This window comes from Aphidius gifuensis, linkage group LG6 (genome assembly GCF_014905175.1).
Source record: "Aphidius gifuensis isolate YNYX2018 linkage group LG6, ASM1490517v1, whole genome shotgun sequence".
Taxonomy (NCBI): Eukaryota; Metazoa; Arthropoda; class Insecta; order Hymenoptera; family Braconidae; genus Aphidius; species Aphidius gifuensis.
This window is the reverse complement of record NC_057793.1, coordinates 12,053,443-12,066,853: the sequence shown is the minus strand read 5'-3', so window position 1 is coordinate 12,066,853 and position 13,411 is coordinate 12,053,443.

Genomic DNA, 13,411 nt, shown 5'->3' with positions numbered 1-13,411 from the left:
AAAAAAAAATGTAACAATATTTTATGACAAAAAAAAAACATGACAATATTTTGTGACAAAAAAAAAAAATGACGTCACAGAATTGTCACATGACGGTCATTTTTTCTATGACATGACAAAAAAAATTGTGACCGTCATTTTCACATCCCTAATATCTACTGAAAGTTCTTTACCAGGCAAGGATTTCTAACTGTTTGAAGTTGAAGTTTATTTGAATTGTTATCATGGTAAAGCGCAAGAGACCATCGAAAAGATGTTTTGATCCATTCAAGGACACTAATCCATGCAGTAAGTATTTTTAGATTAACTTTTATAACAATAAAATGTATTAACAACATAAATCTATAAGTTTTGAAATACTCATATATTTATTTTTAATTTAGAAAACAAGAATATGTCGGATTTGCGTGCCTTTCCCTCCAAAGATTTGTGGAAATTTAAAAATGCCGATGAAACTTGTACATTATGCACAGTTTGTCGAAAACTTGTTTCGGACTATGAGCCTCCTACAACCTCAAGTCAGCTCAGTGTCGATAGCTTAACTGTATCGCAACCAGTATCAACTAATAGTATTTTTAGTGATTCTCTCAATAAGTATAATGACCATTCTCTAGAGACTTTTCTTAAAATCAGTCCTGTACAAAACTCTCGGTAAGTTTTCTACTGTAAACTATTATGAAAAACTATTTTCTCATTTATTTGTTTCAATTTTTACATTTTGTCTTATTCTATTTCAGAGTCGATCGTGTCTCGTATCTTTCTAAAAAGCTTGAAGAAGTTCATGAAGCAGTTAATTCACGATTTACATCTCAATTCGATATTTTGCCTAAAACTACAAGGGACCAAAAAATTGAAGATCATGATTCGTTGATCAAAAATTTGAAAAGAATATATTTTCAAGAAAAAGACAAGTAAATTTTTTTTTTAAACATTAATCACAGAACAATTTGAAAAAATTATAAAATTTCATAATATAAGTCCTCGCTCAATCATGATATTTCTTAATTTTAGATCGGTCCGTTTGAAATTGTTGTCTATTTTACCAACGAGTTGGGATTACAATAAAGTGCAGCCTGAATTTCTGTGCTCAAGGTATGCTTTTTCAGCTGCCAGAAAAATTTTAGAAGAGTCATCAAATGATTCTAGTCATGATCAAACAATTACTCGAAAACCAGGGAATCAGGCATTAGATTCTGAAACAATTAAACTTGTTACGAAATTTTATGAAGATGATACTAATTCGAGGCAATTAGCTGGAATGCGAGATGTTAAGTCAATCAAAAAAAGTGATGGCACACGTGAAAATGTTCAAAAAAGATTGATATTAAGTAACTTGCATGAGTTATACACTCGTTTTAAAGCTAAACATCCTGAAGTATTAATTAAATACACAAAGTTTGCGTGTTTACGTCCTCAGCATTGTGTGATTGCTGGGGCCAGTGGTACGCATACTGTATGTGTTTGTACTATACATCAAAATGTCAAGTTAATGGTAGAAGGTAATTTATCATCTCATAATATTTTGAATTTTCCTATTATATTTATAATTTTCATTTTAATTTGATCATATTTAACACCTTATTTTTTGCATTCTTATGTTTTTCAGGTTGTCATTTTTCATCACTGATTTAAAATAACGAGTGGATTGAGAATTCAGACCCAATATATCGTAACTTGCTAAAAAAATTTGTCTGTCAAAGTCCGACCGAATCTTGTTACACCAGATCTTGTCTAACATGCCCTGGTATTTATGAAATTGTCAATTTTTTTGAGAAATTGTTTGATGATCATGGTATTGATGATGTCAGTTATAAAAATGGACAGCAACTGATCGATGTACGATTATTGATGTTGTTACGTCTGGCGACGAATTTATTGAATCATTAGACAAACAATTACAATTACTTGTAAAACATGACTTTATATCAAAAACTCCAAGCCACTATTATGCTGATTTGAAATCAAAATTACAAGAAGAAGAATTTGTAGTTACTCTAGATTTTGCTGAAAATTATGCATTCGTTGTCCAAGAATCAGTTCAAGCATTTCACTATAACAATGACCAGGCGACAATATTACCCATGTCGATATATTTCAATAATAATGGTGATATTGAACACTGCAGTTTCGTTGGTATATCTGATGGTCTTAAACATGATTTTATTATGGTACATTTATTTCAAGCCAAGTTCATAGATTATCTTCAAAAAAAGTGCTTTTGTGTCAGAAAGATTCACTATTTTAGTGACAGAGCTCCTCAACAATTTAAGAACAAAAATTCGTTCACAAATCTGTGTTACCATCAGGACGACTTCAACATTAAGACTGACTGGAATTTGGTTGCAACTTCTCATGGCAAAGGGCCTTGTGATGGTTTGGCAGGGACAGTTAAAAGAAATGCCGGGAAAAAGTCGTTGCTAATGGGCACGAAAGAACAAATAATTACACCGTATAGTTTGTATGAGTGGGCAACACGAAGTTTGCCAAATATCGACTTTGTATTTGTTAAAAATACTGAGTATTTAAAATTGAAACCAGTATTGGAAACACGCGTATCAAAATCAACAAAACCTCAAAAGAACTCATTCACTTCACTTTGTTTCTCCAGTTCTTAACAAAGTAGGTGTTGTTACAGTGAATCTGTATCAAATTCAACGAATTTTTCAATTGCGAAAGTTTTCGAAGCTTGAACAAAACCATAAAATTAATATTGTTAATATTATTATTATTCAAATTATCATTATTATTATTATTATTATTATTATTATTATTATTATTATTATTATTATTATTATTATTATTATTATTATTATTATTATTATTATTATTATTATTATTATTATTATTATTATTATTATATTATTATTATTATTATTATTATTATATTATTATTATTATTATTATTATTATTATTATTATTATTATTATTATGTATTATTATTATTATTATTATTATTATTATTATTATTATTATTATTATTATTATTATTATTATTATTATTATTATTATTATTATTATTATTATTATTATTATTATTATTATTATTATTATTATTATTATTATTATTATTATTATTATTATTATTATGTATTATTATGTATATTATTATCATTATTATTATTATTATTATTATTATTGTTATTATTATTATTATTGTTATTATTATTATTATTATTATTATTATTATTATTATTATTATTATTATTATTATTATTATTATTATTATTATTATTATTATTATTATTATTATTATTATTATTATTATTATTATTATTATTATTATTATTATTATTATTATTATTATGTGTTATTATTATTGTGTGTGTATTATTATTATTTTTCACTCATAAATAATCAGAAAGATATTTTTTTAAACTGTTTGTGAAATTATAGTAAAAAAAAAAATTCTAAATTTTCTCATGAAGTTAAAAGTTTTAAAATCATGGATTTTTTTTTGCGTTTTTATTTATCCCAGCCGTTTTTACAGAGAACCCAACAGCATTATAGGCTTATATTATGTAAAATTTTCTCAGCTTTTCAAAAATGATACTTTTAAAAAAATCAATATAGGGGCAAGTCCATAAATTCAGCTTTTTAAATTTTAAACATAATTTTCAACGATCAAAATGAAATTTAGGAAAAAAAGAAAATTTTTTTTTAAAAGCTGAGAAAATTTGACTCGGAAAATCATTCACTAGGAATTTTTTTTTTTCGTATACCGTTTTGGTAAAAAACTGAAAAAAATTATTGAAAAATACCAATTTTACGATTTTGATGAAATGCCCCATACGATAACTCCTAAAATAAGGAATGGAAAAATAAAAAAAAATACGTAAGTGTCTTTTATCGCGGACTATAACCTATCAAAATTTCAAGAAGTTCTGAGGATGGGTCACCCAACCCATGCCGATAATTGGCGTTTCTGCTCATATATATCATTGCTTAGTTGGCAATAAAATAACCAAGCACAACCTGTCACATACGAGCCAAATTCAAGGTCGAACCAAGGTACACGTCGTCCCCAGATTTCTAAACAAAATTATCTACAACCAATGTAAGTACCTTTTTGAATAAATTGTGTTCGTTTCGCGAATTTATAACGAGTGTGGAATTAATAATATTGTAAAAGCCACGCGTAATCGTGGCGTTGATGTCGAGTCAGTGACTTATCTCGGGCAATATTGGGTTGTCTAATAAGTATTCCGGCTACGATAGTCCAAATAATAATATAATAATCATCATTTTTTTTATATTTTAAACTGTTTTGTATATAAAACATGACAGTCATTAAGTTTCAGTAATGAATTTTTTTAGAATTAATTTGAATGATGCAATGACCAAAACTCACCATTATGATGAAAGATGTGAGATTCTTTTGGCGATTGATTATGACGCTTAAAAAGAAAATACTGCCAATTTGTAGATTCTAATTTTTTTTCTTTTCTAATTCAAAGAAATCTTCGTTTTTTTATAATAAATTCATAATTTATTTTTTTTATATTATTTTTATGTTTTACTTATGTTCAACAAAAAATCCCGGTCATTGATTGAGAAGAAAAAAAAAAAAGAAAAAAATATAAAAACGTCTCAACAAACAAGGACATCCAACGTATTGTCTTTTTTTGTTAATTTATTCATTATTCAATTAATAATAATCTTTAACAATAATATTTTATCAGAACAAAAAAGTAATATTATATATAAAAATGACGTCACGTGTTTTTATTTTTATTTAAAGTGAATTAAATAATGTTTATGTTATGACCAGGCTAATTAATTTGAATTAACTATGAAATAGCAAAAAAAAAAAGAAAGTACGTTTGACAAGAAAAATACTAACATAATAAATTGTATATAATACTAATTAATGAGCCTGATATTTAACGTATTTTATACAAATCCTCTGGTTTTGTTATTTCCTACAGGGTAAGGGGTTAGGACGTAATGTGTATGATAGTAGATGTACCTTGATGTTAGAATAATCCGAAACCAATATTGTTGAGAGCGTGTCAATCTGGATGGTCGCCTGTTGATGTTGATAGTCTCGAATAATCCAAACGGTAAAATAAACACGAAGCACAAAAAACAACACCCCGGAGAAATGTCAGAGTCAATAATTTTATAGTGTTAGTCACAGTCAATTTATAAAGGAAAAAATAATAATTCTAGCACAAAGATTATTTAATTTAAATTCACTTTTAAAATTTTATTTATTAGAAACGTAAAAGTTTAATTGATTTTCTTATTTATTCAATTTGATTTGATTTATAAAATTTTAAATTTAATAATTAATTCAGGTATTGCCCAAACAAAAGTCGTCGCAAGAGTGAAGCTCCTCAAATTCTGAAATAATAATTCCCATAAAAATTAAATTAAAAAGAAGGGATGATTTAAAGTGGGAACATCTTGACCAATTATCATTTACCTGTCCCACGATAATCAGCATTTAATATTTTACTTAAAGAATTATTTGTAACGTCAACGGATGTAAAATATCGAGTAGCCAAGGTGACTTTGAACGGTTTGAACGGTTTGCAAAAATAATTTAAAATTTTACTTGGTCATTTGAGATACGCTACTGCTATTCGTAGTGAAGCGTTTCATAGTAAATTTGAAAGATATGCAGTAGTAGCGAGATCACAGAAAAGTCCGTCGTAGACTTTGGCTATGCGCCATCAACTTACATAAGCAAAACGATTCTTTCAAAATAAACCCTTAATAAGTGAATATACATGCAAATATACAAAGAATATCGAAATGAATTCATTGAAAAATTTTGAAAAATTTGAAGAAAACTGTCCAGTTGGTCAAAATGATACAATTAAGCTTCTTACGGTGGAGCTATTTACAAATCAGGAATGGTTGTTGTAATCGAAAAACAAGAAGATAAACTTCCTATATTCGGTGAAATAGAATACATTATTGAAACTCGACAATTGATTCATTTTATTGTAAATGAACTGCAAACGTGTGAATTGAACGATCGTATTCAAGCATATATTGTTAAAAATAGTGAGAAGTTTAAATTTGTTCATCAAAAACATTTAGCTGATTATCGTGTGTATGATAGTCAGTACATTGAAATTCCGGATAAAAAAAAGACTTTAGAACGCTAAAGAGTACAATCTCCACATTTTTGAGTCGCCACCGTCGTGCTAAAAAAAGAGAGAATGGCTTAACGTAGAGTAAAACAAAAAGAGAACGATCGAATGTGCGACTCAGAATGACTGTACCTCTATACAAGCGTATGAACTCACACACACACATATATATATATATATGTATCCATAGTACTATATTGTAACCGATTTTCTGACCTGCACGGCGAGAACTATCGGCCAAGGTTAGCAACGACGATTTCTCACCATCCTCCTTAAAATCACCGGAGGGAGCCATGTTGGTTGTCTCAGTATGTTTGTGTTGGACTATATATTCTGCTTACGTAATTGTTTTTCCGTAGTAGGTTAGATAACTAGCATTCGGATGAGTAAATTTATTGTGTAATTAATTTTGAGTATTCTCATACACTGTGAAGCCAAGTCTTTTCGCCTGGGCACAAACTGTTGATTCAAATTCATTTTAGAATGATAATTATGACTAGAGAGACTTTTCCATCATTGCAAGATCTGCGCTCGAAACTTCTAGAAGAGTCAGATGCAAGAAAATCTATTACAGAAAATAGTGGAAACAGTCAAGGTCAGAGAGCCATGTACGCAAAATCTTCGTTTGGCCGAAAAGGCCCGAGCAATCGAAACTCGTTTTCTCGAGGTGGAAAACGACCTGCACATAAACCGCCGTCACACACAGAAACAGATGACCGGTATAACAATAACAACAGAGGTGGGGGAACGAATGGACAGAGAAGATGGACCCCGCACAACAACAATAACAAAGGTTTTGACAGAAAGTCAAGCAATACAATACGCTGTGAAAGGTGCAATGGTTACAATCACCATGCAAAAGATTGCTATTCGAAAAATATTTATAAACACGCAAATTATGCGGAAGAAGAAGAAGAAGAAGATGAATACGATGAAAATATTGAACTCGCTGCAAGTGCTCAAACAAATGAAGAAATCGCATTAATGAATTATGTAAACAATGCTAACAAATCAAATGATAAAAATCTATGGTGCTTAGATAGTGGCAGTACATCACATATCACTGCAAACAATAAGCTATTTAAACAAATTGAAAAAGCAAATTTAAAATTAAGCCTTGCCAATAATGATTCAACAAAAATAAGTGGTGTTGGTGAAATTAAAATAAATATTAATGATGGTAATAAACAAAAGACAGTGAAATTAGATCGTGTTTTATATGTGAATGATTTAAGAACTAATTTACTGTCAGTGTCAAAAATGACAGATAAAAATTATAAAATCCTCTTTGAAAAAGAAAAAGCGACAATATCTGACATAAATGATAATGTACTGATAACAGCAAAGCGAATTGGCAATCTATACTATATCCAAGAGAGCCAAAACGCTGCAAATCTTGCCGAATTTAATTCTGAAAATGACTTTGAAAAATGGCATCAACGTCTAGGCCATGTTAACGAAAAAGATATAAAGCTCATGTGTAAACAAGGAATATTAAATACACCAAAATCACCTCAAGAAATTAAAAACTGTGAAGTGTGCGCTCAAGAAAAAGCTGTCAATCAACCATTTCCAAAATCCAATGACGGGAGGACAACAGATTGACTAGAAATAGTCCACAGTGACGTAAGCGGTCCAGTTCGACGCCCTTCTCACAGTGGACACAGATTCTTCATCACCTTCATAGATGATCAAGATGGGGTGAAGTATACTTTTTAAAACATAAAAATGAAACGTTAGAAAAATTTAAAATATATAAATCTATGGTTGAAAATTTTACTGGCAAGAAAATTAAAATGTTACAGACAGATAATGGTCAAGAATACTGCAATTCAAACTTTGATAAATTCCTACAAGAAAATGGAATTAAGAGGAGGTTAACTGTACCATATACACCACAACAAAATGGCGTAGCTGAAAGAAAAAATAGAACCCTCGATGAAATGGCAAAGTGCATGATGCGACATGCTGAAATACCAGGTATATTTTGGGCTAAAGCAATCAATACAGCCAATTATATTCGTAACAGATGTCCAACAAAACCTTTAAATGGCAAAACGCCTCATGAACTGTGGACAAATAAAATTCCAAACGTTGACCATTTTCAAATTTTTGGGACAACAGTATATGCCTTAGATAACAAAATAAACAAAGGCAAATTTGATTCACGAGTACACAAATGTGTATTTGTTGGATATTCAGATACATCAAAAGCATACAGAGTCTGGAATCCAGAAACTCGAAAAATAATAACATGCCGCAGTGCAAAATTCATGAATGATAAGTATTATAATAATATGTATGAAGAAATTCTAGGTGAAGGTGGGGACATGGTGAACCAAAATCCACCATCGAATTCCCTCAAAATAATTAATAATGAACCATCAATTAATAATAAATGTTTCAGAAAATGAATCCATTGATGATTTCCAACTAGCTCCAGAAACACCTATTAGAGAAAATCTACCAGATAGACCAAATAATACATCAATAAGAGGTCGTAGTAGACCAACTATATTGAGAACAGGTGGTAAAGGTAGACCTAGAAAAATATATCAACAAATAAGAAACAATACAATAGAAATTGTAGATGACTCTGAAGATGAGCTACCAAATGAACTAGCAGCTGATGAAATTGCAAACCTAACTGAAGACCCAATTACAATTCAAGATGCCAAAAATTCTGATGATGCCGAAGAATGGCAACAAGCAATCGAAAATGAATTACTATCTCAAATTAAAAACAAAACATGGGATATTGTACCAAAACCAAAAGACAGAAAAGCTATTGGCAATAGATACGTCTTCAAGACAAAAGAAATTCCTGGCTCAATTTCTGGCAAAAAGAAAGTCAGATTAGTAGCTAAAGGATGCTCTCAAAAATCATGTGAAGATTATTTTGAAACATTCTCACCAGTTGCAAGACTCACTTCAATAAGAGTTATGGCTGCACTAGCAGCAGAATTTGGACTCATGATACATCAAACGGATGTCGTAACAGCCTACCTGAATGGTGACTTGAATGAGAAAGTCTACATGAAAGTCCCTGAAGGGCTTGAAGATATGCTGACTAAAATGTTGTCAGGCAAACCTGTCGGATCGAGTAGGCAGGTCATGTCAGACACACGCATTTTAGAAACAGCAGAAAATTGGAAAAATGAACTTCTTAATGAGAACAACAAAGTCTGTTTATTAAGAAAAGCATTATACGGACTTAAACAGGCTGGAGTTCAATGGAACAGGAAACTGGTAACTGAATTGAAGAAATTAGGTCTACAACAGCTTACTCAGGATCCATGCATGTTTGTCGCCAGAGACAAACACGACATCATGATAATATTAATATATGTGGATGACATGCTCATTGCATCTGCTAATATTACATGGATAAATGAAATCAAATCGTCACTCTCCAAAGTTTTTGAAATGAAAAATCTTGGTGAAGTAAAACGATGCTTAGGTATAGAATTTAGCAGGCCTAAAGTAAATGATGTAGTACAATTAAATCAGAAGAAATACATAGAGGATATTCTTGAAAGATTTGATATGTCAAACTGCAAGCCAGTCTTGACTCCTATCGAGGCTAACTGCAACTTAGAGAAACCAAAGAATATAAATAATGATGAACTCCAAAGACTTCCATACAGGCAACTCATTGGAGCTCTGATGTATTTAGCCATTTCTACCAGGCCAGACATCTCATATGCAGTAAGCTATCTTAGTCAATTTAACTCATGTTACTCATCTGAACATTGGAAAGCAGCAAAAAGAGTTCTCAGATATTTAAAAGGCAGTATAGATACCAAGCTTGTATATAAAAGAACTGGTAAACAATTGTATGGTGTTGCTGATGCTGATTGGGCAGGTGACAGAAATGATGGAAAATCATATACTGGATATGCTTTCATATTGGCTGGCGCCAGTATATCATGGGAATCGAGAAAGCAAAGAACTATCGCCTTATCTAGCACTGAAGCCGAATATATGGCTTTATCAGAGTCAACCAGAGAAGCGTTATACTTACAAGAGCTATTTCGTCAGATTGGTATGTTAATAGAACATACAACTATGTACAATGACAATCAAAGTGCTCAAAAACTTGTATTTAGTCAAGCATATCATTCTCGCACTAAACACATTGACATTAGACATCATTTCATCCGAGACGTCTATAAACAAGGGCGAGTAACACCATCATATCTATCAACTGATAAAATGCCAGCAGACATGTTAACTAAAGGGTTAACATTCACTAAACTGACAAGTTGCAGCCAAGGACTTGGTCTACAATTAACGTAAACAACAGGTTCTACGCCATCATCTTTGAGAGGAGGTGTTGGAGATACAAAGTCTGATGACACGTCCCTGACTAAATATATTTACAACTGCTACACTACCGGACACAAATCTTAACTTACAGGCTGACACTAAACAAACATACACAACCATACACTACACACACACTATATGCACCCCTATATAATATACTCATTCCAGTTCCGGCCGCCGTGCACTTTACACTCTTGCCTCGCATTATATATTGTCTGACTGCTAATTAAATAAACGTAACCAATAATATTAAATTGTACTTGTTATCATTTATGATCTACCCTCACATAACCAACATATTTAAAAAAAGTAAGAACTAATACTAAAATAAAATTTGTGAAAAAAAAAGAAAGTGCTAATACTAATTTCATTATTTACCGTCATTTGTTTTATTTTATTTGATTCATTATCTTCGTTTTTGAATGTCGAATTTTGAAGTAAATTTTATTTAAATTTTTATTTCTTTTTAATATTTTTAAATAATGGATGATATCAAAATTCTGGGGGAAACAAAATTAGTTTATAATGGTTTCGTTTATTTGCGGTCTAAATTACCAGTTAAAGGTAAAATTTATTGGGAGTGTCGAAGGTTACGTCATAAAGAATGCAAAGCAAGAGCGGTTACTACATTCAATGCTGGAGAAAATGAACATTACTTTATACGTGAACCAACATTAGACGATCATGCTCATGTTCCCAACCAAGAACAGGTTGAAGCTAAGATTCTGAAAATTTCTTCAAAACGGAAGGCTGAGGACCATCTTCAGTAACCCTCATCTCAAATATTACGTGCAGAGCTAGCTGGACTGTCTGAGGGCGTCCTTGGCCAGCTACCTGAGCGCGATAATTTAAAAAAATCAATGCAAAAAATCCGAAGGTAATTTCTTTCAATTATCTTTTTTAAATACAATATTCATTTATTATTTTTTTAAGAAAAAATTTGCCACCAAATCCAGAAAGTCTTGCTGACTTGGGTACTCTTCCTGATCGATATCAGAAAACACTCACAGGTGATGAATTTCGTTTTAAAAATTAAAAATCGCTTTCAGCTTGTTGCGGGGAAACACCATCCTGACCTGTATTCTGCACTTGATGAATTTCAAAAAGAACAAGCTGACGCAGAAATAATAATAGCAGAGCTGAGTCTAGGAAAAAAAGTCCGGGCTATGCCGAAAAGAAAATGGATAGATTTCTAGAAAAGAATAATGTCTCTTGTGGCTAGTTATGGATCGTTCCACGAGTTAGAATTTTTAAAAGCTATTGCGCATAATATTGTAATCTAATAAATAAATAAATATAAATAAAAAATACACCTGAAAAAAATTCATTCGGGAAAAAAATACTCGGGAAAAAGGTTATTCGGGAAAAATGATATTCGGGATTTATATTTCGGGAAAAATGTATTCGGGAAAAAGGTCATTCAGGACGGAGGTCATTCGGGAAAGAAGCCATTCGGGGAATTTGATTCGGGATAAAGGACAGCAACCCTAATTTTCATTATAAAAATTGGCGGTATATACGCTTGGCAATAGTGCCGGCTCAAGCAAAATGCTGAGGGTGTACGACCTTTGGCTCCCTTAGATGAAATATATTTACGCTCTGTAAGATGGAGCTAGGGGTAACGAAATGCACTCTGAATAATATTTCTAATTATTTAAAAAAAATAAAATCGAAAAGTTTATGCGGCTTACCGCCGGACATTACAAATGAATCCAAATAAATTATAATATTAATTATTAATGAATGAATGAATTAAAAAAATGAGATTTTAAAAATTGCATTGTCATTAGAAAAAAAAGAAATTATTATTTTATTTTTGTTTTTTTATTGAAAAATCTAAAATTGAGTCTGTTTTTGATTTATTTAATCATCAAAATTATTAAAAGAACATAAAAAAGATAAAAAGAAAAAAATGAAATCCAATACAGCTTCGATGCATTACTAATTATTGAAGATATTTTTAGTTTTAAAATATCTAAAACTATGTGGTCGTTGCGGAGTCAAAGATTAAAAATTATTTGATATAAACGACCCGTAAAACAACGTGGTGCGAATCCCGAACAATAGGCGACGGGATTAAGATGCAATCCAGTCTTTCTTAAATAAATCACTGACTCGACAATTACACAGCGATGACGCGTGGCTTTTACATAAATTTACTAGACAATTGTTACAATTTCAAGAACGAACACTGAACCGGATTTTATTTAAAACGTCCTTACATTAGCTGTCGATATTTTTAATTAACAAATCTGGTTGTGGGGTGTACCTTGACTTGACCTTGGCTCGTATGTGACAGGTTGGCTCAATTATTTTAACAATAAAATAGTGGTATGGATTTATATATATGGTGTACAATAATGTCGTACAATCGGTTGTATGGTCTTGGTGACAAAAATGCGCCAAATTACATGCACTACGTAGCACTGATTTATTACTTTTACTTGTGTTTAAATAAAATAATTATATGAAATTGTCACTTGTATTTTATAGATCGTATTCAAGGGGAACTGAATGACCACAACATCGTGAATTTTTATAATTAAATATTTAATTATTTTCATCAAATAATTTGATCATTTAATGCCGCAAATTATAAATTATATTATTCAATATTTATTTGATTAATTAAATTAACATAAAGCGTGACTTGAATTTAATTTACAAGAGCAAGAAAAAGTCAGACCATGCGGTCAGAGATTATTACTATTTAAATTTAAAACGGTTTAAATGAATTTTAAATTATTAATTTGTGTAACCAAATACTACACAAATATTGTTGAAAACAATTTAATAGAATGAATCAATAAAATATTGAATGAAATTCAACTTACAAATTTCGCTGCTGATTAGTAAAAAATATTCTAAGTTCTTAAAGCAATTAAAATTCGTCGAGGCAAAGTGCCTAAACTAATAGAGCTGGAAAAGCTGTTGTAGGTCAAAGAACCACTGACCAAGTGACCGAGATCTGGGGATCGAT